Here is a 27,404-nt window from a genome sequence, read left to right as displayed (position 1 = left end):
CTAAATATTTAAAACTTTTCACTTGCTGAATTGGGGTATTGTTGAGAATGTTGAGAACAATTGGAGGATGATTAGTTATGCGTTTTGTAGTTGTCAGAGTTTTAGTTTTCTTTATGTTTATTTTTAAACCTAATTCCTTAAATACTGTCTCCAGTTAACTTTATCGAATGCCTTATCTAATTCGAAGAAGGCGATATGAGTGTCGAGTCCTCCATCCAGTCGTCTGTCTACTACTAATCTAAGAGCTAGTATAGCCTCTCTGGTGCCTTTGCATTCACGGAAACCGTATTGGTCGGGGCCTAAGTAATTTTCTGACATGGGTCTGATTCGATTCTGTATTATTTTTAGAAGAATTTTACTGGCGTATATCAGCGTATTTTATAATTTGTGTTTAGGTAAAAGAGCTTTTCAGTTGTGTCGCTTAAGAACGCTACTACCCTCTATATCGCTATATCTCAACTACTTTATAATCATTGACATATATCTAAGGACGGGCCTTACGGGCACTAAGAATTGCGCTAGTTCAGTGGTGTCACTCACGAATTCGAGCCAATCGTGCAATCTAACGCAACTAGTTGCGACCAATCGCGCGCTTGATGCGAATTCGTGTGCGTGACACCACTGTACTGGCCCCATTCTCATTGATCGTAAGGCCCGTCCTTAGATATATATGTCAATGACGGTAGCCCTCATTGTTATACATCTACTTACATTCTATAATGTTTTACACGTCAAACTGAACAACTTTCACTATGTGAACAAACCCGATTATGCTCAATATTACAGTTTCTAATTTTGGTTTGATCACATGTCTATGGAACGACCAAATCTGGTTGGTTGGTTGGTCCCAATATCGGAATTAGTCCCATAGAAAATGTTGTTCCGTGTACACCTGACATGAGCAGTGTAGGTACCTATGTATTTTTTCTATTTTAACCTTAACGGCATTTTGTCGTGTAGGGATTTTGTCCTGCAGATGTTTTAATCAACGGTGTGGACGTTTAGAATTGAGAATGGCAACAACTATTAATTGTAGATCATAAATTGCTTCGTTTCCTGCGGCGTCTTCAATTAATTCATTCATTAATGCTCGTGTCGTGTCTCCTATCGCGTCTGGCTGATATGTCTCTATGACACCGAACTAGTACTCGCGACTTGACAGTGCGTAGTGCGTCTTGCCGACTCGCCTATACACTGTTTATTGAGTGTATGTGCAGTTGCAGCGTGTCGTGTGTGGTTGTTTTATGCTGTTTATCAGTTTCATTCTGTGTTTGTGTGTGAGGGTTTTGAGCGCGTGTGCTGTGGATGTGTAAATGCGCGAGTGTGTGGGTGTTCCTGAGCGGCGCGGAGTGCGGTTAGACGGCGGCGCCAGTTGACTCCCAAGCGCCGCGTAGCCACTACGCCTAGCCGCGTTTCGTCCGCACCGCGATCCCAATAACTTTGTGCACTGGAAACTTTTCAAAGCAATTTTCGCGTGTTATCGAAGTTCGCTTCGCGTTATCCTCGCGAATTACGTGTATCGTGCTGCGGGCGTGTTTGCTGAGCGTTTGAACACGCACTTTCGCACGTGTAACCGTATCGGTCGATCTATTTTTGAATATTCTCTAAACGCTACACCGCGAAGTTTTCGAAACGCCCGTACCGGGTTAACGCCCGCTGCACAGTGCAGTCGCAACGGCAGTGTTTTTGTTGACGGATAACATTTTGTGTTGTTAACCTCCGTTCAATCTGAGAGACGTTATCTGTAAGTATGACCCCGGTTATGATACTGGCTGTTTGTTTAATCTATTATGCTGCGTTCATTTCGACATCATGACATTCCTTCTCTCTAAAGACATGTTAAAAGAACCCTTTGAAACTAGAACTTTGTTTATCGCAATATACCAATTCTGTCATCACAAAATATACAAACAAACTAGGAATAAATAAGAGTATTTGATCGAAGAACACGTATCAGTGGTTTATGTGTGTGCATCTTTGTAGGTATGCGTGAGGCAACACATGTATACAAACAAATGTGCCCACCGCTTCGGACTCGGTCGTGCTATAGATACATACACGATATGATGTTGGTACATTTCGCGTAGTTACTAATGTTTAGTTAGACTCAGTTTGAAATACGTTGCGGTATGGAATTCATAATAGAACATAATAAATATTATGGACACGAAACGAAATCTAAATTAGCTTTAGCAACTCAAACTGAATTTGTGACGTAGTTTACTTTGTTATACAATATATTGAGTACAATAAACTTTTTCACCTACGAGTAAAACACCAAGCACAGCTTTACTGTTGCAACGTTACTGCAGCAGCGTTGACGCGGGCAGTGGCACTGTCAATCTTGATAAAATGAATAGCGACAGCAATGCGGCATCCAAAGCAGCTCAATTTGTCAAGGAAATTGACAGTGGCATTTCCCATATCCCGCTGCCGCAACACTGCACCAGCGTTTGTTGATTGTTATACCTACTTCGCCAACGATTAATAAAGTTCAGTTCATCGTTACATGCACGATCGAATTTACGAGTATCTATTTTACAATTAATGTACTCATCCCTTTAAGACTTATTTAATTATAAATTATACTTATAATACAGATGGCGCATGACTAGGGTTGCCATAATATTTCGGAACCGATACGGGACTTCTGTAGTCATGGAGTTAGGGGGAGGGGGTGCATATACACATAGCTTTATTTAGTTGAATAGGTGAACAAACAGCGGTATTAATATACGGGACAGGTTAAAAACACGGGACGTATGGCAACCCTACGCATGACGGACTTTACGCCTAAAGGCAAACCCATTTACATAGGTCCTTAACCCCTAACTAACCTAACCCAACCCAAAACACTGCTACTTGCCTGCTAGTAAAGAACAAACGCCTTTTGTCAATCATTGTAATACCTACCTACTAGGGCAGGGTTCGGCAAACTTTTAAGAAGAAAAGCCAATCGCAATTGAAATCACCAGCAAGAGGAAACTCCAAGAGCCGCAAATAATGTGTTCAGTGGTCTAAGAAGTCTAAATGTGATTTCTTTGGTCCCTAGAAGAGCCGCAATTGTACCTCCAATGAACCGCATGGCATGCGGTTCGCGATGCGGTTCGCGAGTCGCGGTGTGTCGGCCCCTATACTGGGGTATAAAATGGCTTGAAATGGCCAAAGGTCTGGCTACTTTTATGTCAGCTGTCGAAAACTATTGCCCTTTACCAAAACAAAGCCGGTTACCAATCGATTGTTTAGTTTAACTTCTTATCTGCCAAGAACTACTGCGTTCAGTTTTTTCTCTACTGAAAATTAAGCTAAGCTAATATTTATATTCCGATAACAAATGTACACATTTTTTCGAGACACGAGCGCTGTGTGCTGTGTGCCAAACAATGCCAACGGTTTATAATGTAACCAAACCGTCCTTGTTTATATTTTTCAAATAGTTATGTAGTCAAAATATGCAGTTAAATTACCTTTACAAATCAAAGTAACGTATCTTGATAACCTCAAGATTTTAGATAGTAGTAACTACACCTGCTTAAATCAAATCTTGTTTCTAATACCACGTCGGTGGCCAACAACCATATGGCCCCCCTGATGGTAAGCAGTCACCGTAGCGCCGTAGCCTAGCCTGCAACTCCAGAGGTGACATGCGCGTTGCCGACCTTTAATCTATAGCTCGTTCGTTTTAGCATTATATTAGAAAAATTGTAAACAATCTTCACATTTTAAGAATCAGTAACTATTACTTATGAAAGCAATAGAATGTAAATGATCGTATACGATTTATAATCGTTACATAGGTATTTGCCGTGACTTATTTTCCAAAAGTGGTTTTCAATAAAGAGAGACGTCAAAATCGCTGCACCTTCTTTTTAATGCAACAAAACGAACTATAATAAATAACACTATTTTGCAGCATATTTCCTCTCCAAAAAGAATAGGTAATTCTTAATATGTTAAAGTTAGCAAAATACTGCTTGCTATCCGGCTGTAGTTGCGCATCACTACTCGAAAAAAAAAACTTGCACGCGAAACGCTTTGCCTCAGTTTAAATCAATTGACATCGTAATTGTTATATCACTTAATGAAGTTAATGACAACACAAGACCCCAGGCCACGTAAAGGATCAAGGACCGCCAAATGAACCCGTCAAATTACCCTAAGCCCTCAAAGTCAAATCGGATAATTCGATTGAAGGTTGCTTCAAATCACTTAATTTCGTCAGCTCACTCTAATCCATTTCGGTAATCCATCGTTGTCCTGCGTTTTCGGCTTTTGTTCATCCACTTTCTGGTTATTATTTCTGTAGGTACGACTGACTTAAATTGTTGATCCATCTGTGGTTCAAGCTAATTTTATTTTATTGGTATTAAAGATAACAACAGCCGTAAATCTACAACTTACATAGCTAGGCCAATAACAGTTATCCGTTGGTTGTCAATACTAACGCCATGACATCTCCAAAATAAACCCTCAATGGCTCAACAATTAAAGTCCTTGACTGTAATGTAATAACTCGTAAGTTCCGTTCTGCAAACAAAACATTTTAGCTACCGTTATAGATATACAGCATTTATCTCAACTATTGCAATTGTATAACATGTTCAGTTTCTAATATTTATGCCAGAGTATCATATAAAATCATAAGTATTTATCTGTTTACGGGTAAGAATTTTCATTGTTTTACGGCCTGACTTTCAGTAAGTATTCAAAAGGAATAAAACTCACATGTTTGAGCCAGTAATTTAACGCTGGAAAAGTTACAAGAAACTGCAAAATCGTTAAAATTAAAAACCGTCCGTCTCGAATTGTGCAATTTTTGCTTGTTTTGCCGCGGTCTTTGTTTACTGTTAACAGTTGTCACGCCGGGACAACAATTGATTGAAGCCGATAATAAAACGCAACTTTTCCAATTAGTTGTTTGCGTAGACTATGTTTTGTGAATATTACAATTTGTAACTTATTATTTAGAAGTCCGTCTGATATTGCAGATAGACTGGTCCGATTTATGTTGGAAATCAAAATCCTTCTTAAAAATATGTTACAATAATGTTTTGGTTGACATAAATTTTTGGCATCGTGTATGCGCAAACGATACACGAAAGTATACTGGATCATTTCCTATGTAATATGTAGACAAGGGACCAATTACCCGTGTTCAATGACATAATCTAAGTTTATTGTCGATAATTTGCTTAATAATAGCAGTCCTGACGCCATTACCCATTGTTCTAAATTGCATGAACCAATCTAAGCGCTGTTAGTTCTGTAAGCTAGGTTCTATGTAATTGTTTACGCGTAATTATTTACTAAGCTACTAGTAGGTTCTTGGTCCTCACTGTAACATCGAAGGGACAAACAAACAGTTGTGAAGTTTTAATTATTCTCAGAGCACCTACAAAGCTGGTTAGGTCTGAAAAAGGTTTTTAGTATATTTAGGTGTAAATAAAGACGATTAAATACCAGTTGATGGTGCCTTTAGATATCAAAACAAAGCTTTAATGAAAGGGCAGAATTTTAGGGAATGTTTTTTATGCATTATTTATTAACATTGTGCTGTATAAGTAGCTAAACACATTGAAGCAAATTTACCTAAAGATTTCTCCGAGCTTTTATTAATAATAACACAAAGTATTTAAAAATAAAATTTATTCACGTCAGTTAAATAAGTTTTGATGACGGTTTACAATTCGCTCTCCTTATTTTTAATATGATCGCAGATGACTGTTAATAGCTGTTACTCGTACTATTTCATTATTGATGCTTAAAAAGAAAACCGCTATAGTTCTGATCTTTTATCCGTTTTTTTTAAGTTTGTTTCTGTTCGATATGGAGCGATCTAAAACTACAAGACTTTGTGCATTATATTTTTGTAATTACCAGCATTTGTTCCTTTATTCCAACCATTTCTATGGTTGTTGTACGTTTCTTTGGTTCCAAATAGCCCCTAAGATCAAAAATACCCACACGAGCGACGGTACATTGTATATGCTTAGTAACAACTTTCCAAGTTTTACTTCCCCAAAATAGATAATAAACTTTGATAATACTAATTCATTAAGTCCATTAATATATGAAATAAACCCTAATAAGGGGATGATTACGCCGGGTCACGAACCTCGTAATTAGGGATATTGTACTAAATTAACATAGTCTAAAAGAAAATCAATCGCCATTCGTTATTCCGATCCCGTTTCTCGTCGTTAAGAAACCAAGGGAAACGAACCCAAAACCGTTATAACACGCGCTTTTGTAATTTGATCCCTATGCGCTTTGCAATTCAGTTCGAAATAAATTAAGGTCGGAAAAATAATGATATGTGCTTGGAATGGCTGAAAGACCATACTTAGTCATAGTAGCATGGAATGGAGTGTGCATTTCTTTTAAACAGTCTAATCTATTCGTTGAAAATCAAGGCTGCGTGGTCGGCTTTACATATGTATTGTGTAATGATTACCTGCGTAATATGACGTCTGTTTTTAAATTAATGTGATTTAAATTATTAGCTATAAGCTGTCATTATTGCTTAATAGGTTCAAACTTTTTCTACAAAACATACCATATTACCTACATACAATCTACGTACGTTAACTAGTAGGTACTTCGATTAAATTTAGAAAAAAAAAACCGGTCTAGCGCGTGACTCGTAAGATTTAGATTTATTTATTTCATAATATTAAATTACAATACAAATTATACTACACTAGTTCTATACGAATTAAAATTACGATCGTCAAGTAGGAAAGTAATCATATACAATTTTAAAATCATGATAACCAATCTATTAATTACACTAAATTATTAACAATCATAATTATTAAGGGATTCGTACGTACCTTCATACGATATGAAGTAGCCGTATGTAAAATCTTCGGACAGGATCAGTGCGAGTAGCTAGATAGGTACCTTTTTTTTACCTTTGTGTCTGAATGCCGTAGTCGGTGTCCGTATATATAGTGTCTCTATAGGTACAGTCAAGTGTAAAAATATGGGTGTATACATCTTACTCAAAAATATGTCCCATAGCATCTTATTCCAGTGTAATAAGAGCGTAGTACCATATTTATGAGACGATTGTTTCGATACATATTTTTGCACTTGACTGTACTAATCCATCCTTTTTAGGGTTCCGTAGCCAAATGGCAAAAAACGGAACTCTTATAGATTCGTCATGTCCGTCTGTCCGATTATGTCACAGCCACTTTTTTCCGAAACTATAAGAGCTATACTGTTCAAACTTGGTAAGTAGATGTATTCTATGAACCGCATTAAGATTTTTACACAAAAATAGAAAAAAAAACAATACATTTTGGGGGTTCCCCATACTTAGAACTGAAACTCAAAAAATCTTTTTTCATCAAACCCATACGTGTGGGGTATCTATGGAATAGGTCTTCAAGAATTATATGTAGGTTCCTAATATAATTTTTTTCTAAACTGAATAGTTTGCACGAGGACACTTCCAAAGTGAAAAAATGTGTCCCCCCTGTAACTTCTAAAATAACAGAATGACAAATCTAAAAAAAAATGATATATACATTACCATGCAAACTTCCACCGAAAATTGGTTTGAACGAGATCTAGTAAGTAGTTTTTTTAATACGTCATAAATGGTACGGAACCCTTCATGGGCGAGTCCGACTCGCACTTGGCCGCTTTTTGAATTGATATATTCACGGTATTCATTAGAGAAAGAGATGGATTACCCTTTTGCGTGTGTCTTGTTATCACCTTCATTGCTAACCTTGGAACTGAATTAAATATACATAATATTAGCACAATATAAAACATGTTGTTGCCAAAAAAAAATAGAGTAAGTCCGCATACGGGTTCAGAAAACGAGTTTCTAATTAAGGCCTACAAAAGACGAATGTGTTATGTTGAAGTGTAAATTGCTGTAATCGATAACAATATTGCTTGCGGCGTATTGCCATGAGTTATTAGTCATTAGAAAACAATAAAATTAGTCACCGACACTTACGTATCAATTAATATTTAGTTCCTGCATTCTCTATAGAATAGTACATTACGATACAAGTGCGAAAAATAGGAAATTCGAAACGAGTGGCGATAAATTAAAACACGACCGAAGGGAGTGTTTTAAATCGACACGAGTTGCGAATTACCTATTCGCACATGTATCGTACAACGTTTTACAGTACATATGGCCCTTTAAATGTTCAACACAGTAACATAATATGCTACTTCTCGCACTAGTGCTATAAAGTAGCCCCATATGTACTGTAAAATCACTTAATACGACTAGGTTTAATCGTATATGTTACATAGATTTATATAAAAAAATAGGTTGGATAGGGATACGCGGCCGGCAACCTGCTTTTCTCAAACTTGCAATGAAATAATAATAATAAAAAAATAGGACGATGATGATGATTATTGTTTCATGTTCTAATGTGATAGGTTATTCAGTGCGTCGTGTTTCAGAAGGGGACGAAAATTTGATTATTTTTGCGCTACGACGCACGGTTTAGGAGATACAGCGCTATAAAGATTTCTGCATGACTGAAAAAAAAAAACTTTGCAGGGCTGTATCTCCTAAACCGTACGTCGTAGCGCAAAAAAAAATATCAAATTTTCGTTCCCCTTTGAAACCCAGAAGTCAATATTTAACAAACACAAAAAAGAAAAAAAAAGCATAATGGTAGAATTTTGCTTATAGGTTTTTTAAGGTTGAATGCCAGGACGTGCCATCATTTTGACGTTTAAAAACAAAAGAAGGTGTGTAACGCTGTATGAAATTCCTTTACATATTATTTTCCTGATATGTAGTATTTCCAGACCTAATTTGAAGTAAGTCATGTCAACATTTCATTACAAGTTTGAGAAAAATCAATTGTTATTATATTAGAGCAGAATAGAAAAAAGGTGCTGTTATTTCACGCCTATTGCCACGACTTATAAGAAAATTAGTCATTGATACTCGATAAGTATGTCAATCAACGTACTGCCTTCTAGACTCTAGAAGAATAGAATCTCCAGGAAATTTCATGTCATAGTAGGTATGTGTTAGATCAGTTAGATGTATAAAACAAAATAAAGTGAAATTTATCAGGTACGACCGGTATAGAAAATAGAAAATATTCAATATTTTTATTTAATCAGTGCCATTTATTTTGAAGCAGATTATGTCCCGCTATAAAACTCAGGAGATTATAGATTTCCAGAATATATCTTGTTACTACATTATGCACCAATAAATGCATTTTAACTAAGACACAACTGACTTGGTTAACTGATAAGAATACATGATCAACGTAATAACATAATACGTGTTAGGTAGGTGTCAACGACTAACAACGATAGCTGAATAATTACTAATCATTACTTGTGTACTCAACCAACACGTACTCGTAATACTTAATTGAACTATTTGAGGATCTAACTAATAGTCTACCTAGCTACCTACCACCTTAATTACCTAAGTCATTAAGTTTATTATACAGTAAACATTGATACAAATATATTCTATTCGAGTCGCAGAGATGTTCTAGTCCTAAGCGGTTTCTGATGGCTTTTGATCTATATTGAAACAACAATTTGTATTATACCTTTTAGTCCTTATCTTAGAAAATGACTTGTTTACGCATTTCCGCAGGCTACAATTTTCTTAAATACTAACGAGTAATTAGTAATGTTTATGGATATGATGAGCTTAGTTCTCATCAATCGATCTTCTTAAGTCAAGTTCAATTAAAGCCCGACCAGAAATATATGATCATTGTCAAGAGGGCGCTTTTATTCTCATGTATAGGGTGACAGTTCAGTTTAGTATGAGAAATTTAGTTCTAATGAAATATGGCGCGTGATCATATACCTATTACTGGTCAGGCTTTATCTGAGAATGAACTAGAGCTACATAGAAGAAATGGAAATGTTTTTCGTTAGTCCGTTGTATATTTGTCTGTCTGTCGATAAGTTTGATTGTATATCTATTTGTTTGTCGTGACTTTTTTATCAGTTTGTTTTTTGGGCCCGAGCACTCTTAGGCGACAGCTGGAATAGTTTCTTAATACCTAAAGAAATGTCAGACTGCACTTTATCAAATTCCTACTTAATACGTAGTACTCGTACGTACTTAGTATTAAATAATTACGCGATATAGTCGGTTGAAACCAGTTTAATTTAAACACTAGTGTTAAGAATATGGCTATTAAACTTTCCCTTGTTTGAACACGAGTACATGTTTCTCGACATTTTCTATCTAATAACTGAGATACAATTCTGCTTCGAGTAGCTTGTAATGCATACCGTCACGCGAAACGTATCTAGCTAGCACAGTGGTCCGAAAACATCAGTAGGATTTATATTCTATTTGACTGATAAAATCCGTGGTGTGTACCTATATTATTTTTTTATATTATATTATATTTTATTTATAGTATCGAGTACAATGTAGACAATGTAGTCGTTAAATGCTTTGTCTCTCGCCTTAGAACATATTAAGTTACGCTATTTAAGTTTCAATAATATTGGAAATTGAAGATCTTTACGTTTATTAAACATTGAAACGTTGTGATGAGTGGATTAAAAAACGAAAAGACAGACGGACATGACGAATCTATAAGGGTTCCGTTTTTTGCCATTTGGCTATGGAACCCTAAAAATGGTAATTAATAAAAACGAAACGATTAAAATTAATTGTTGCTAATAGTAAGCAGCTGCTGGTGAAATGTGTTCCAGTTATCTCTATCTCGTAAATGTCCCTTTGACCTCTTGTTAGGATACAATACCTCAGTATCAATCAAGCTAGCTTTTCTTAACTCTTTTCTTGTAACTACGACTGGGTCATCCTCTATGACCTGTACTTTATATTTGTTATCAATCATTACCTCTCCATTAGTTTGTCTTTCGGCACAACGTAACCTTCTTCTCTTCTCCTTTATCTTTGTTTATCATCAAAACAATTAATAAGTATTATACTTACTTTCAGATTTTACGATTTAATCAAGTTTGTTTTCACATAAATCTTTGCTTTTATTAATACTTAATATTGTTCAATTACTAAAAGTATTAATTAAAAAACTAGAAGTAAAAAGTAATAACAAAAACTTATCGGTTGATGTTATCTTCCTGCTAAATCTAAACGCTTACTGCTATTGAATCTATTGCTGTGGCGTCGTGTTATTAAACAATAGGTACATAGTAGCAAATTTTCCACAGCGAGAAAATTGTTTGTTTATGAAGCAGCAGTTATCTCGGGAACTCTGACAGTGGAACCGATAAAACAGTTCGCAGTAGGACTATTTCTTTACTGGTCATTAGACGCGCGGCGTTGCGTAGCATAAGTATACTACTTTCCGCACCGAAAAGGTACGTACTTGTCAACTGTCGGATAATAATTAATTACCTGGCAGTATATTTGATATAGTCTCTTCCATAGGGAACATCCATATACAGAATTTTAACAATAAAATGACGTTACTCAGTCGTTCAATACATTATTCCATATATAGAAAATGATGTACCTCATTGGCTGAATGATACTCATTTTTATCACTTGTAGTGATGAAAATGAGTATATGGTACCAGTTTACTTCTTGTGTGCTTCTGTAAAATTGGATGATTGAGTAAAAAATAGGTATAGAACAAGATTTCCCAGATCGCTTTCATGAGTTATGGTGCCCACTGGCAGCGTTACCTCTTTCGATGGCCAGACTTATTCTAAGGCGCTGGGAGATCTCTTTGAATAGGAATTCCGCTTTGAGCCCTCACGGTCCCAGAGTTCGACACTTCGGCGTATATGTAGCCTTCGCCGAGGACAGCATATTTGCGCCGCTTGTTGTATTCCGCTTTGTGACCGCAGCCCCCTTAAATAAATTGTGTGTGATTTAGTGTTGTTTTTGCACCTACGTGATATTTATATACCAAAAAAACATTTTAATACAAATAATGAAGCCTACCTAAATCCATTACGGTTAGTAATTTGTTACTAAATCTGGTAATCTCTAAGTCACTCTCTTATTTCATATTCATAATTATTATCCGATTAATTTCAAAGGCTGAGTAGGTTTATGTGCAGGTAACATTTTACGGCGTATTAGAATTTAATGCAAATCTAAATTAGATTGAACAGCTTAACCCCAATTAACCAATTTTCTCTTAAATGAAAGATCGCTTACTTTTTCTCGTAAAGAAGGGGTTTAATTTAAATATGACAATACTGCAAATGTTCCGTACGTTTTATATGTCTAAAATGAATATGATACTATCAATAAGGCTTACAAAGGATTTGCCTTCGGTCTTTGATCTATCTCGCCAGGTTTCCCGTTCAAGCTAGCTCAGCGTCCAGATATCTCAAAGCGGGTAACGGACGTATCATCTCCGGCCCGTAAACTGTGTCTTGGCCTCTGTACCCTCTTTACTCTATCGCTAACATCCGAGGCGTATCTATGGCGCCTCTTAATTGCCTTCAGACTAATAATTATCAGTTTGCGTGCGCCGCGCCCCTTTACATGTACACATGAACACTCACACAAACGTAAAACGCACACTTGTGTACACAGCACGTGCTTGGGTCTAAGCGTGGTCACGCGGTAATATGTACTTGGTATTAGTTAATTACATGGCTGATCTATGCGTTTCCCTGGAGCCGCGACGCTATTTTCGACTTTGATGGATGAGAATTGCGGTCCTTTATGCTTCATCTGAAGTCTGGGCTGTCGGGATCGTGGTCATGAATTATCTCCTCCGCTTGGCGCTTTCGCGATCTCATCTACTTGCTCAGTTGGTAGCATTTTATATTGCCATCGAGTAAAATTATGTCAAGAATATATTATGTACAAAGCTGTTGAAACTAACGAATTAAACAAGACATTATTATTATTAGACGTATTTTTAATAACTCCAAAAAGATGCTCTATTTATTAGTTAGATACATAATATAGACATGTACAAAGTGATCTTAAAAAATACTCTGTAAGTATATATGTACTACACATAATATATTATATCAATAGAAATGGTTACGGGCAGCGGAAACGCTGACCTTATTCGTCCTTCAAACGTTCCATAAGTTACTACAACTAAAAGGACATAACAGCGACAATAAACACCTGTCATTTAACCAATAGTGCACTCGTGTTTATATCATAGACATAATATTCCGAAGTCTAAGCCAGCTATCACCATAACCTCACACACACAATCACATTTTTATGTACGATTAACAATGAGGAACCAGATGCTGTGGCTGTCGATAAAGTCATATCGGTAAACTATCGGAATTTTTTTAGTTTTATTTTTACTTGATAGTATTTAAACTAACTTTTTCAAAAAAAGTATGGTACTGTCGCGTCATGTTTCTTTTTTGTGTTAGGTAGCTTATATAACGTAGACAACGGATCCATACTTGGAAGCTTGGAACGCCACATATATAAAAGTTATATTAAAACCAACTAAAATATGTTTTCCGCAATAATTGAGTTATTTTATTATATTGTGATATACTTATTATCCATTAGCATTTCTATGATATTTATTTTTAGTGAAGAAGTTATTCCGTTCGGCTGTGTAGAGATTATCGCTATATAACATGATTAAAATCGACAAGTCCACATCCCTGAATGCATGCTAAAAGCTACACTTACACATTTATACGCATACATACACAGCTTGCCCAATGCTCACCACCAGAATGGCTAGGGTTTGAGTATTAAATTTTGTACTGAGAACAGACAACGTTGGGGCCTAGGTTTACTTGTATATACGAAATATTTTTTAACTGCTTTCCTGTGTATGAAGATTCTAACCGAATTTTTAGTCATCTTTTTGCATTTATTCTAGAACTAATTTTTCTGCTTTATACATCACAACCCAGGTTTGAACACGAACACGATTTTTGACCACCACACACATATAAAAGGTTAAACTGAATAAACACATTTTGCTGTTTTACGTCTCACGGAAATTTAAAATTTTCTATATGCATACTTCGCAACTGTTACTTATGAGAAAATAAGCGGGATTACTAGTATTTTTAACGCATTTTTAAATTTCGGGACCAGTCCTCGCGGAGTTTACCTTACCGGGATTAATTAGTACATTTTACACTAGTAGCCAGTACACTGTTACTAATTTTCCATAGTCTTTCAAATGCTGAACTTTAGTACAGCTGGGCTTTAATAATATTCCATGACGTAACAATATTTTGTATGAACACATGTGTCATGATTTCTTAATAATAATACTAAATAGTGTAAGCAAATATGAATTTTACGTTGGCAACAATCCGAAAATACATAAATTAATGTGAGAGTAATGGGTAATGTTTCATGACTTACCTGGCAACACGTTAGTTAGGAAGTGGTAGGGGTAAGCGGAAGCTAAGGAGAGTGTTGCACAGACTCGTTCACTTGGATTGGGGAAGTCAAAGAGACGACATCTTGATGGTAACGGGTTGAGCAAAGTTAAAGAGGCACTTCCATTTTATAATTAGAGTAATCGGATATATTTATAATACATGTCTAGTATTCTTAAGTACTATATATATTCTTAAGTAAATATCTTTCAGCCACGTTCGGGCTTAGCTAATTATAGCTATCTCCATTGTCTCCTAATAAAATGGTTACCACAGTACCAGCTATAGTTGTGCCGTTCTCGCACGAGAACATTCCACATACAAAACGGAGTACGTTCTCGAGAATAGCACAACTATAGTACCAGCTGAGTCTATTCCTTAAATTCCACGCAAATCCTACCCTTATTGGATTTTTTGTTCAAAATATTTTTATGCAACTTGCATTAGAAATTTCGATAGCGCGATGTAGAACACATCTGCATTGTATGTAAATGTTGACATGATGATAACAGTAATGCCACAAAACAATAACTTTGCATATCTAACTAAGTATAACATGTTAAAACCACATGAAAAAAAAAACAAAGTTTAAAAGCCAGTAAGATCGAGTCGAGCCATTAATTCTTTAGCGGTTGAATAGCCTCTAACGCACCAATCTTGCTTAGAATATCAATTGTTTTTCTTGGAAGCTATTGTAGTTTTATTTTCCAGCGTTGTACAATCTAAGGCAAAAATAAGTTTATATTTTAAACCTTATTGAGGCCTATTGTATTGTAATAAAATGGTATTCATATCCATGCCGGTATTTGGCCTTTGGTGTTAAAGCCCTGAACTGGACTGATGGATATCATAGTATACGTACTCTTCGCGGATAAGGAAAAAAGATTAGTTCAAGTAAATATTGCACTAAGTAGGTTCGTCCGCAACTCCTCATATAAATATTGCTTGCTGTAGTTCAAAGGTGTGTGAAGTGCGATTGTGAAGATGATTTTCCGAAGAAAGAAAATCAAAGCTTATAATTCTTCGATACCACCACGACGTCAGTTGATATTGTAATTAATAAGTAAATATTTACTCAGAAACGATAACATTAATTTGATGTGTCTGCGACTTTTTAATTAAATTATAATAGATAACTTTTGTTATTCTCATGGCCTCAACCTATTAAATTTACCTATAAGAATTCGAAAACCACACGCAAACTATTCCATAAGTAGGTAAATCATATTCATAAAACACAGACGCCACTGTGTTGTGAGGTCGTGTGACCCCGCTATCGCGACGAGCCTCAGAAGGAACCGATTCATCGCTTATCGCGAAGTATTTTGCAATGACGATGACGACTGGAAAGCTGATACGATTTCTTTGGTAAGTACGTGTTCGGTTCTAAAGTTATTTCCAATACCTGAAGTCTACAGTCGTGTATCTACAGTAGCGATTCTGGAAAATTCCAAGGCTTAAGTTCTATGCGAGCATAAGCTTATCTCGGAAAAATGGAATTTAGTTAGCTCTTATGCAATAGGCTGGTATTCTGCCGTCATATTAGTGACATCGGAATTATGATCATATTTTTGAGCTAGCATAGTGACCTACTATTTAATACACTTCACACGTTAAAGTATCGGTATACGCGTTTGAATTTTGCTATTTAAATGATCATATTTCCCGGGTTTTTATAATTCTCATTTTATTATTGTTATGAAATGATCTAATTTATACTCGTACATGGATAGAAACCAAATTACGTAAACGTGATAAAAATTACCTTCTGACTTTTTTATGTTATTCTCAACAAAACGGGTCCTTACACGTGGTAAAAGTTTTTGTAGAACAGAAATAGTGTTGTTAACCTCTAGAGAGTCTAGACTAACTAAATAAAACCTGTCATATTTACGCAAAGTCATGTACCTCATAATTTGTTAAAAATAGATGTTAGATCTGCTTCTCTCATAATGCCTTATCACATATCCTCCCTTTAAACATTTTAAAGAGCATTTAAATTCAGATTCCAATTATTTCTTTGTTTTTAATACCAGTATACATAAGTTACGTACATTTAAATTCCAATAAAAGTATACCAATAAAGTAAGATTACAACTAAAATGTATTTCCATAGAGACCATTAAACCTCTTTTGTGTCGCGTTATCTACAAAAAAATGTGGAGATTTACACTAGTTTCCAGAGAATACCAATCTGAATCACAAGATGGCGTGGCGTACGTTTCCATGACAGGTCCGTTCGCCTGGAGCGTTTAATCTCCAGCGGGATTAGGAAGCCGTCAACACCTCGGCTCTATCAGGGGCTCCTGATCTATGGAACATTGTTTTTGTTCTTACACAAACATACGAAACTGCGATTGAGAAGCTAAATATAGGTAGTGTTTTGCAAGGATTGATGATGAGCAGAATGGCGACTAAAACTCTACTGTCTGGATTGCCTGTTCTAAGGATTCTGAGTAGGAAATACCCGAATAAACCCAACATATAATGTTTTATGCCTAAATAATGAAATCGTTTTCGTAACAACTGTAACGGTCGAAACAGCACAAACATTTAGCGGATTTCACAAATATTTTCCGACATACGCAAAACAAATCGAAATCAAACATCAATCCATTTAAGGGTGAAAACCGTACCGTATATACAAATCACATGGTGTTCCTTTTAATCGGTAACAATACTCATGGAGTCATTAAGTCGGTGCGATTGTTTCCACGGCCGTAAAACGAGGGAAGGGATAAGGCGGTCGTTTGCAATCGCTTCACACGCGACCACACGTGAGCCCACATCTCATTAATTCCGCCGATACGCTGTGGCCAAAACATTGTGTCATTGTGTGCCATTCCGATCACATGCCAAGAATCAGCGAGATGAACCAGTTTAAAACGTGAGGCGATAGTGCGGTTTGGCAAAGTGACCTTTTCAAAATACCATACCATTCTACCCTACGCTTAATTACAGACTATAGAGTCTTTTGTTGCTCAGGTTTGTTAAAAAAACTTGACCAGCTCGTAAAACTAGAACCTGTAGGAATAGGAATTTAAAAATATTTCCACCAAATTTTGTTGAGCTTTACCAAGAAATGATTTTTGAAGTTGAACCCCTAAGTAAGTAGGTTAAAATGGGATATTATTAACGATTACTGCACCGGCAAAGTCGCGGATAAAGGCTGGTGGAAAGATATAGGAATAATACCGCTGTTATATTATATTCCAACCTCTCTTACGAGCAACGGGTCAAAGTCTGAGGCGCATCAGAGCGCTCTACAACAAAGCATACTTGTAACAGATCTCAAGGTAACATTACACTGGTCTGTCCAAGAACTCGATTCTAGAAACCAATAACAACACACGGCCATCACATTACTGAAGGAACAACCGGTTCAATTGAGAAGCGCCTCTCTCTGAAAGCATTACGTGCTCACTGGAGCTATTTGAATTAGCACGTTGCTTGCCTTAATCCAACCGGTGGTCCCATTGAACGCGTTGTTTTATTGCATTTATTGTCTTCTATTCTACAATTGTTTCAAGAAATAATGAGTCATGCTGTAATTCATCGTGTGATTTGTTCTTCTATTGTTGTGTTCGTGTCAAAATATTGATAACGATATCAAAATGTAGATACTTGATCATATTACTTTTGATGTTACAATATTGTTGATACGCATAATTTCAGCTGAAACTATATAAAACACATATGTACACAACATGAAAGTAAGACAATGATCAAGTATCTGTAAATACAAAAATATGTTTTCTCTACATTGTTGAGAAAACTGCTTCAAAGTGAATGCGCGCATATGGCGAAATACCTTGTAGACTTCAATGAAACTTGTATGATAATGACATTGGAATGTGAGTGCGAATATATCTCCAACATAAGATCCTATTTTATAAAAAATGAGACTTATAAATCTTATAATGCCACTTTTTAAAATTTGTGTTTTCTTGGTACATCACGAGTACATTTATTGCAAGTAAGTGGTCACATTATTTTATTATTGTTTCAACATAGCTTTTTTCATCATTTTACATTGTCAATGTTTAACATGCTAACCTTTTTACAGTAGTTCTTTTCCTTGCCAGCCGCATTTAGCCTCGGACGTGTATTTTCTCATTATATTATTTCCACAATACCTATCAGATAAAACCATGCCCTATTTGCCTTCACAAGCTTATGTCGTACACAGCAAAAGTGCCTTTTAGAATGAAATGAAACAGCAAAGGCAAAACCAATTAGCCGTTTTTTGCAACAAATAGTTTCCATGCTCCGCCATTCGCCGACGTCAAAGCGACAGCGGAATGGACGTCTCCTTGGAGTTTCAATTTCAAATGTAATAAACACGTATCGAAGTGCAGCGTCGCGATGGTTGCGTCTGATGTGGAATTATACGGACGTATTGACCCGAGGGGTATGGACGGGGAAATTGTTTATTTCTTGACAGTTTTGCCGTATTAGATAGATACTCGTACTACCTACACATGACACCTAGAGTTCAGGACTTGTTTTTTATAAAATCCTTTTGTAACACTGAGAGCACTCACGCTTCGCTTTTTGACTCTTACGAGTATCATGGCTTTTTAAAATGTCACTTAGTTTAGTGTAATACAGAGAGAATTAAGTTAAAGTTGATTTTTTTTTTAATACTACGTCGGTGGCAAATAAGCATACGGCCCGCCTGGTGGTAAGCAGTCTCCGTAGCCTATGTACGCCTGCAACTCCAGAGGAGTTACATGCGCGTTGCCGACCCTAATAACCCTTCGTTGAGCTCTGGCAACCTTACTCACCGGCAGGAACACAACACTATGAGTAGAGTCTAGTGTTATTTGGCTGCGGTTTTCTGTAAGGTGGAGGTACTTCCCCAGTTGCAGCTGTGCTGTGCCCTACCACACAAAGCGAAATGACATTCACAATGCCCATACCTCTCTTGTGAACGTAGTTTAAGGACGTACCCAGGTCCAAACTGAAATGAAAATGCTACTGAATGAAATGCAAATTTAAACACTTTGCAATTATGCAAAGTGTTTAAATATTCTACATACTCGTAAGATTTTGTTTTCCCACCAAATCTTCTGTATTTTTGATTCAGATTGTTGTGAACCCATGTCAACTTACATCAGTCATTCGGTCTTTTATTTCAACTACGCTACGGCCAATTAATTCTGTGTAGAGTATTATTGAAAATAAAATCTATGATACTAATGCAGTTTAATCGCATTTGATTAGAGCGGTTTCAGTGGAACAAGAACTTCATCTGAAAAACAATACATTTATTACAAAATGTAATTTGGTCGTATCCCAGCTGACTCCAGCTGAGTTAGTGGGCATTACAAATGCATTAGCGTTTTTTAAAGTTGCTCTCGTTTAATTATTAGAGTTTTTGTCGTCCGACCGAGGGCATGACCTCGCCGTGACGTCACGGCGCGGATGAATGAACATCCACCCTTAGACTCCCCCGAGCCCCACCCAGCGGTCAGTCTCGCACGACCAATATCGCAGTCATGACGTTCTGTCTGGCTACACTATCGACGCTCGACAACGATTTTTCTTACAATACAATAAGCTTTATGACATAACTGATAGAAAAATACATAGACCATAGGCCTCAAAAGTTGATGTACCTAAATCACGAGAGGTCTTGTCGCTAAGGAGCGATATTTCCAAACAAGCCATAGTAATTTTTTCACAATGTGTACTTTACGCCCGAAAACAGGAGGTACCTATTTGGGATTTGTCTCGAATAATTATTCAACATATTAACGGGTGATAGATACCTTTAAAGTTATATAAAAACTGACAGGTGAACCTTTCGGGTGACTTGTGCCGCAGCTATCTCTAGCCGTTTTCGTTTCTAATTCATTATTCGTAATTCATTATTTAAATGACAAATCTTTAACAGTGGTATACGAAGATTATGATGTTAAATAAAAAAAAAATCGATTCTATTCTTCGTGCATTGTGCACATTTATCAAGAGCTTTACAAGCATAACATCTTTGCAGCGCACTTTATTTTGACTAAAATGCAGTTCGTATTATCTGCATTTCTCTAATGGTAAACCCACGTACCCGGATTTCGCGACGATTTACGAGTATGTTCGTTTAAATACGAGTTTACTCCTGTAATTAATATTGTGGATCCGGCTTTAGACGTTGCGTTTATGGGCTAGGGTCGTAGACCAGTGCCATATTTGGTGCTGTGAGTCATGCGACTGACTAGTCGCAAGTGGGCTGGAAGAGGAACATACCAGAGTAGGTTTATAAGGAGCAGTATACCTTAAGTCAGAAGTAAATGCGCGATTTATAGAGGGACGAACCGCTGACGTTGTATCCGAAATCAGTAAGTCGAAAGTGTTACCACAAGAATTCCTAAACGTTAATAAATATTTCTGTAATGGTCCTTATATTGTTACTATACTTACTTAGATATTGGTACTCGTAATATAGATTGGTAGAGTAGGTATGCAACGATCAGACGATCTCCCTACCGTTCATCTTTGAAATGAAATGTCAAATGTTTATATGAGATGAGACAGGTTGAATTGCGTAACAAATAGCTTTATCAGTTGTAGCTGGTGGAATACTTCGACGTAACCTCTTCATTGATTTGAAGAAGCTAGAGCTATGAAAGCTTTTTCAAATAAATGTTCTATTTCTCTTTCAAACTTATCATACAAATGAATATGGAAGTAGGATTCGGAAACATGATTATGGGATTGTTTTATATTTCACTATTTCAAAATTCTGCATGTATTTTGTTCAGAATTATACTTACTGAATCGGTATGACTCTTTAACTTTGAGTTGAAGGAACACAATATTTCTAGTGAAAAATCCCTTTATACACAATAGTCTCTAGAAATACTTTGGACCCGGGTACGTCCTTAAACTACGTCCAAAAGAGAGGTATGGGCATTGTGAATGTCATCTCCCTTTGTGTGGTAGGGCACAGCCGGTGGATGTCATTCCAGATCTAGAGCGAAGCCCAACTGGGGAAGTACCTCCACCTTACAGAAAACAGCAGCCAAATAACACTAGATCCTACTCGTAGTGTTGTGTTCCTGCCGGTGAGTAAGGTTGCCAGAGCTCAACGAGGGGGGGGGGGTCGGGTTTAGGGTCGGCAACGCGCATGTAACTCCTCTGGAGTTGCAGGCGTACATAGGCTACGGAGACTGCTTACCATCAGGCGGGCCGTATGCTTGTTTGCCACCGACGTAGTATAAAAAAAAAAAAAAAAAACTAGCGTCCGGTTTCGTATTGTGTTCATGTTTAAAGTATCCAATATTAAACGTCAAAATTCCTCACGGCTCCAACCGATAGGACCCCGATCTGACAGGGGGAAAATTGCGGCTTGACAGATGATTGTTCAGAGCAGACCCTTGAGGAGATCCCTCGCTCTTATATAAGCAGACAGTCTCCGCTTGAAGAGGACTTGCTGTCAATTAAGGCTCGGTTTTGTAAAGACCCGTAGACCCGAGTAAAGTTTAGAAATTCCGATGCATTACCTACTATATATTTTTATTAATTACACGGGAAAGGGGAATTTAAAATAAGGAACAGTGGTGAATTATGTTATTGTAAGGGAATTAAAAACAATACTTTGAACCTGTCTTGTCAATGGAGCCTTAATTAGACAAGGAGAATTTGGTTTGACAGATGATTGTTCAGAGGAGACCCTTGAGAAGATCCGTCGCTAATGTATAAGTAGGCAGTCTCCGCTTGAAGAGGACTCGCTGTCAACTAAGGCTTGGTTTTTATAAAGACTTCAGTAATTTTATAAATTTTCCTTGCATTGCTAAAATGGGGAATTCAAACTACCCTATTCAGGGTTCCTTAGCCGAATGGTACCAACCGGAATCCAATTAGGAACTAATTCTCCTCTGATCGTCTATTCGTCTGCTGACTCGTTGTCAATTAAGGCTAAAGATCCATTTCGTTACACTTTCTGTATGTTCTGAGCATATTCAATTTCTAAAAATAAACTGCATAACTAAATTGTGTAACATGTAAATGTAACAATTAAGTGCAAGAGCACTGTGTCTGTGTCGTTTTTAAGAGAGGATTAAATTTTGATATCATATATGTATAAATTTATGTGTCGTGGCCAGATCTTAGTATTGATAATTTCATGATGTGGCAAGCAATTCATGAAATGAAAGATTGGCCACATCATGAAAAGTCAAAATCTATGATCAGGCCATGACATAAATATCAAAGTCTTGATTGTCTCGGTGCCTCCATTTTTAGAGGTAAACATTAATTCCGAAAAACTCACAACGAAATAATATAACACCAAATCTAGCCTCAGGTATACCGCCTTGATTAGGTATAAAGGGTCCATTTACCGCGGCTAGTCTGACCGTAAAGATACGTAAGGGATCGCTATTATACGCCTTAATAAGAAACTTGCCCACATGCCCCGCATGGATCAGACACAAGATATTGTTTCTCGGCAGTATGTACAATTTAAATTACTGTGTTGGCTTTCGTTGGATGACGAACATTGCTTGACCATTAAGGTAATTAGTAAATTTAAAAAATTAAAACAGTGATTAGTGTTTTTTTTAATAGTAGGTCCCTCGGACATTTCTTTCTGCCAAACAAATTGTTGAATAGTTAAAACTATCATATAGATTAAGGACGAGTTAGGGCATGTTCTATTGCCGTTATCAATGATAGCGACAGGCAATATTTCAACTGAACATATTTTTGAGAGCTATTTCAATTTTCATTTATTCGATTAGCAAAATTAAACAATAAACAGGTAATCAACCGAAAATAGGACCACACCGTCTTATCAAACTGTAATCTAAATAATTATGTTATGCTTAATGCATACATCATAATGAACAATCTCCGCAAGATCATATTCCACACACCCAGGTCGCGACGCCGACGGCAGGTTTCTGGTCACAAATGACGCGCATGCCCTAAAAAGCAGCTTCGTGGAAGCACTAGTGTCCTGTTACCCAGCGCTGCGTTACTTGAATCCGAGCGACACGGTGGTCTCTTGCGTTACATGCTCATTAAACGTGTTGTTAGTGCTGACATCTGATGTGATTACTGAAATTAGAAACCATGCATGCTTTGTTTGTCAAACTCTTCGTTATTGACAGAATATTGGTTTGCTTGAAAATCTGTAGAGTGAAAAAAGCCGCATGAAATTAATACACAAAAAATGTAACATACTAATAAGTACAAGTGTAATTTATCTATTCAGCCATTTTATGATGTTTTAGTATTATTTAGTACCTGTAACCAATCACATCGGAATGACAACAGCGAACAAAAAGTTACGTTTTTTTTAAAGAGAGGTATGGGCATTGTTAATGTCATCTCGCTTTGTGTGGTAGGGCACAGCCAGTGGATGTCATTCCAGATCTAGAGCAGAGCCCAACTGGGGAAGAACCTCCACCTTACAGAAAACAGCAGCCAAATAATACTAGACCCTACTCATAGTGTTGTGTTCCTGCCGGTGAGTAAGGTTGCCAGAGCTTACCATCAGGCGGGCCGTAAGCTTGTTTGCCACCGAAGTAGTATTAAAAAAAAAGCTACGTGACCATTTCCATACAATTCGTTTCAATTGATGTTTTCTATAAGCGATTTTCATAGGCCCACAGTACTCTTTATAATTAGTTGAATAATAATATCCTTAGGTTTGTCTTTATAATATTTTATAGGTATATGCTGATCATCCTGTATATACAGGTAGCGTTATAAAACCTCATCTAATTTACCCATAAGGAAGCTTGCTAAGTACAAATGCGTGTTCTCGCGAGAGAAGAATATCCCGAGACCACTAAATAATTGCTACTATCTGGGTAATAAATAATTCCGAACACAACAGAGAAACATATTTTATGTTTTACTGGAAAAGCCTACAATTTTTTAGACGGAAGATTTATTATCACGAAAAGTTGGTAATGAGCCGTTACTAATTTTCTTAGCTTGTCTTATTCTTAAGGCTAGAAGTAAGTGGTCAATTGTTTAGGCCAATTAGGCCTACGTCTGTCCCCGCGTGGCCAATCGTGGATAATATACAATTACAGCATAAATTATGTTAAATTAATCTACATGATCGTCATTAATATTTACATATTTTTTTAAATAAATGAATAGGTACAATTTAAAAAAATGTCTTAAAAATACAAAATACGTGAACAACTAGTATTGCCGAGTATCTCCTAATGATCGCCATGTTCTAAAATAAAAACTAAGTGCAAATTACATTAAAAATCAATAAACAGAACAAATCAATAAACAGAATAGATCAATAAAATGAGAACATGTCATATGTATGTTAAGCTCAATGTGTAAAGACCGGCTAATAAAACTTATTGCTAGGAAGACCGTCGTTGTGGCAAGAACCCTGACGCTGGGAAACAGTCAGAAAGAAAGAGCTTCACTCTTGTTCTACCGACCTTCTGTAAGTGGAGTGTGTTTATGTTTTTAAACGCCAGAATTAAAAGCGACGAAAGAGCTTGTGGACTCTTATAGACGATCTTATCGACATTGACCTAACGTAATATTGTATTAAAACCATGTGTGAGATGTCTGTATTTTATTGGGTACTATTGATTTCTTTGCAGTTTATACTAACGGTAATAATATGGTAAAGTAAAATTGCAATTGAGTATTGTAATCAAATTTCGTTATTAGAAAAACACGTACATGCGTGATTTTTTTAAATGTTTATTTCATAAAAACAAACAATATTGTCGTTAAAATATCGTTTACGAAAGAACCCGGCCTTAAGGCGCTTACATATCTACATATTTATGATTCTCTGTGCCAAGTATTAACATAACATCCAATTAAAATCCAGATAGAGCTCCGCCATCGCCAAGCCACTTTGTTTTGTATCAAGTTGATTTATCTCGCAAAATAATAATTAAAACGGTAATTCACCAGGTTTAAATTGACCTTGACCTAATAAAACCATTGACATGATTCATAGCACATCTTAGTTTAGTTTTCAATTGGGACTAGCAAAAATTCTCTTGGGCCTAATTTCTGTCACGCTATTATGATACCGAGTATCAATTTTTTTTCTTTTCGGCTAGATTGTTTATTGCGTGACGCGATACAAACAAAATGGTGGCCTGCAAATCTGCTAATAATTTTTAGAAAAAATATAATGCTTCTTAAGGGGTCCTATGATTACCAGTTCGCCTGACGTACCCGTGAAATCGTAACTTAACAGTTACGACAGTTCCGTACAATCAATTCGCTTGTTACGACGGTTCATAGTTGGCTGCACAAATATCATACACTGTCGTTATCCAGGGGAACTGAATTCGGTCACATACTACTCTTTTTTTTACTTTTCCCACGTTAGGGAAAATGGAATTGCGAACAAACAAACACTCCAGGGAAATTTCAGCGAAATATGTCCCACCCAACGGGTACACGAGTTAAGTAATTTAAATTGGTCCACTGTAACTTTTAGCTACTGTGTAAATAATACGGTAACGGTGTCTACTGTTTAATCCGAAAAAAATTTTATACAAGTAATTGGTCCTATAAATAACCTAATTTTATTTTAGAAGGAAAAAGTTGCATCAAAGAAAGACCTTTTACAATCACCAATGACAGATGATTATAATAATTTAATAATGAAATATTGTAGTAGTGGTGGTTCAGGTGCTACAGCTATTGCCTACTTTCCAGCTTGGTTTTAGACCATCTATTGCCACATTTCCAAACAGTAGCGTGAAAAGTATTTATATGCAGGTGTGTAATCTAATAGTTTTGCTGTTATTACATGCTTAAGTTTGACTAATAACGTTTGACTGCCGAAACAGATGGCTCTGTACTGCAACACATATTTTCTGGTCACTGAATTGTATGTCAAACGTCAAATTTTGATAACCTAAGTTACCGCTGTACGGGGCCGTGCAGCGTCATCTCATTTAGCGTCCGACGCACAAAATTGTCTTAGACTTTCCACATTTCACAACATTTGATAATTTTTGATTTGACTAATAACTAGATCTTGCGATATTTCAGTAGTATACACGTAAAAAAACAGCTCCGTTTCAAAAGAATGTGAATCATACACGAGTATTTGCACTTGACCTTCCCTATCGGGTCTGTGACCGCGCATCAAACAAACCTTGGCGGCACTCACACGAACAACTTCGCAGTTTTTTAAGCGTTTTTTCTTTTAAAAAAATGTACCTGTAAAAAAAGCTTTTAATATCAATACTTTTCTTATGTAATATCATTGACAGAGACAGAGGTAGGTCTTAGTGAGATATCATATCAGCATAGGCATAGGCTAAAGAAATAAGTTTTTAATACAGTTGCTCAAAACGTGCTACTTTACGTAGCTGTTTAGCGTGCGGAAAGTTGGATTTCGCGAACTAGTGCTTTTTAGTTTTCCAATTGTTCCAATTCATGACTACTTATTGATGAGTGTTAATGTTAGTTTCCTTTAAAAGTCGTAATCAACATGAAAACCTACTGTTAATGTAAAAATAATAAATATAAACATATTTCATATTTTATTACTTACCTCTTCATCATTATAACATGTTTATTTTTTAATATTGAATATTGAAATACCGTTCTTAATAAGTTGTCTGAATGGAACGGAATAGCTGCCGAAACGCTGTCAAGGCAGAGGCGTTTTTTCTTACTGCCAGAATGTTTTAAGTTTCCAAAGGCGACATTCGATATTCTTTTCATACAATTTAAATATACGATACAAAATAATCGTAAATAGCGATACTTAGGTAATATTAGTGTAATATTTTATATTTACAATTGTTTCTGTCTTATAGAACATGTATAAAAAAGTACTTGTTGTTTTTCTTATTTTTTCGCAACTGTATTAAAAAACGTCGTTAGATACACATGCAAAAATGTCATTCTTCTTCAGTAATGACGTACTTTCCGCACTTGTATCGAAATGTACTATTTTTGTCATGCCAGAAAATTGAATTCCTGATACCAGTTTATAATTTATTCTTGCATGATTTTCAGGGTTCTTGGGTATTTTATGTATAAATAGTACATTACGATACACGTGCGAAAAATAGGAAATTCTTAACAAAACAACATTTTACAGTACATATGGCCCTTAAAATTT

At 36.3% G+C, this 27,404-nt stretch overlaps 1 protein-coding gene across 11 annotated transcripts in view; it reads left to right on the top strand.

Annotated features, from left to right (window-relative positions):
* Nucleotides 1–1,274: 1,274 nt before the first annotated feature.
* LOC133526348 (dual 3',5'-cyclic-AMP and -GMP phosphodiesterase 11-like) overlaps nucleotides 1,275–27,404 on the top strand; it is a 188,514-nt gene continuing 162,384 nt past the window's right edge. For 3 of the 11 annotated variants that reach the window (XM_061862923.1, XM_061862921.1, XM_061862919.1), the window contains exon 1: nucleotides 1,276–1,744. The gene's annotated coding sequence lies outside the window, so the exon portion shown is untranslated. Of the gene's footprint in view, nucleotides 1,745–11,217; nucleotides 11,329–27,404 lie in introns of those variants that run through there. The other 8 variants (XM_061862928.1, XM_061862925.1, XM_061862926.1 and 5 more) reach the window with 4 other exon arrangements.

Source organism: Cydia pomonella, chromosome 16, assembly GCF_033807575.1.
Source record: "Cydia pomonella isolate Wapato2018A chromosome 16, ilCydPomo1, whole genome shotgun sequence".
Classification (NCBI taxonomy): Eukaryota; Metazoa; Arthropoda; class Insecta; order Lepidoptera; family Tortricidae; genus Cydia; species Cydia pomonella.
This window is presented reverse-complemented; position numbering and strand designations above follow the sequence as displayed.